The sequence below is a fragment of the Heterodontus francisci genome, chromosome 1 (assembly GCF_036365525.1).
Source record: "Heterodontus francisci isolate sHetFra1 chromosome 1, sHetFra1.hap1, whole genome shotgun sequence".
Classification (NCBI taxonomy): Eukaryota; Metazoa; Chordata; class Chondrichthyes; order Heterodontiformes; family Heterodontidae; genus Heterodontus; species Heterodontus francisci.
The window spans coordinates 122,889,809-122,891,834 of NC_090371.1; positions in this window are offsets into that span (position 1 = coordinate 122,889,809).

Sequence of the window (2,026 nt, forward strand, 5' to 3'; positions counted from 1 at the left end):
AGGTTACTGAGTTGGATGATCAGCCATGGTTATAATGAATGGCTCGAAGGGCCGAATGGCTTACTCCTGCCCCTATTTTCTATGTTTCTCTATTACCTAATATGTTGATGGACTAGGGTCAGAAAGGTATATGAAACCACAACCCACAAGGACATTGTTGCTGTAGTCGGGAAGAGTGACCTGGTCAGTCACTGAAGACGTGAAGAGAACTCGTTCGGTGTACCGACCACCTGAGGACAAACTCTTGCACATGGGGTTACCAACTACCAGTACAGTGAGTATATCTGTATAGAACATAGAACATAGAACAGTACAGCACGGTACAGGCCCTTCGGCCCACGATGTTGTGCCGAAACTTTAACCTACTCTAAGATCAAACTAACTACCTCCCCTTCATTCTGCTATCATCCATGTACCTATCCAAGAGTCGCTTAAATGCCCCTAATGTATCTGCTTCTACTACCACCGCTGGCAGCGCATTCCACGCACCCACCACTCTCTGTGTAAAGAACCTACCTCTGACATCTCCCCGAAACCTTCCTCCAATCACCTTAAAATTATGCCCCCTGGTGATAGCCCTTTCCACCCTGGGAAAAAGTCTCTGACTATCCACTCTTTCTATGCCTCTCATCATCTTGTACCCCTCTATCAAGTCACCTCTCATCCTTCTTCGCTCCAATGAGAAAAGCCCTAGCTCCCTCAATCTTTCTTCATAGGACATGCCCTCCAGTCCAGGCAGCATCCTGGTAAATCTCCTCTGCACCCTCTCTAAAGCTTCCACATCCTTCCTATAATGAGGCGACCAGAACTGAACACAATATTCCAAGTGTGGTCTAACCAGGGCCTTATAGAGCTGCAGCATAACCTCGTGGCTCTTAAACTCAATCCTCCTGTTAATGAAAGCCAACACACCATACGCCTTCTTAACAACCCTATCAACTTGGGTGGCAACTTTGAGCGATCTATGGACATGGACCCCAAGATCCTCTGTTCCTCCACACTACCAAGAATCCTGTCTTTAAACCTGTATTCCGCATTCAAATTCGACCTTCCAAAATGAATCACTTCACACTTTTCCAGGTTGAACTCCATCTGCCACTTCTCAGCCCAGCTCTGCATTCTGTCAATGTCCCGTTGCAACCTACAACAGCCTTCCACACTATCCACAACTCCAGCAACCTTCGTGTCATTGGTAAACTTGCTAACCCAGCTCATCCAAGTCATTTATAGTTTGGGTAGAAGGTAAATAAAGTAGTTTGTGAGAACAAATACTTTATGTGTCCTTGTTATGTGCCATTGATATCAAGAGTAAGGCAAGATTCCACAATATTTGGGGGAAGGTACCTGGGGTAAATGGGTGACTGGCTTACAATCCAAAACTCTACTGCCGGCATCTGAATTGTAACAAGGCCTGTTCAACCCATCATCCCTGACTCCTGGCCCAGCAATGTCTCAAAATTAAAGTTCCCATCCTTATGTTCAGATCCCTCCATGGCCTCGCCTCTCCCTATTTCTGTAACTTCCTCCAGCCTTACAGCTCTCCGAGAACTCTGCCTGCCTTGAGCTCTGACCTCTTGTGAATCCCCAACTTCCTTCGTCCCACCATTGGTGGCTATGAAATTGCCCCCTTAAATCTCTGCACCTTTCCAGGTCTCCTCCTTCAAGCTGCTCCTTTAAACCTACTTCTTTGTCCAAGGTTTTGTCACCTGCCCTAATGTCTCCTTCTTTGGTTCACTGTTAATTTTTGTCTGACTGCACTCCTGTGAAGCACTTTGGATTGTTTTATTAAGTTAAAGGCATTCTATCAAGGCAAGTTGGTGCAATTGTTGTTATAAAGAGGTGTAGGGGACAGTCACAGGAGCTCCGGCAATAGTAGGCCAATGATTGTTATTTACATAAGAGGACTGTCACAACCTGTGGTACCTTGACCAGGATAAACCACTGCCTTTGGTAGAAGAAATGGTAAGCAGAGAAAATCAGTGAGAAAATTGGCAAATATTTCTTTTTTAATGTATTTTTGGTGAGT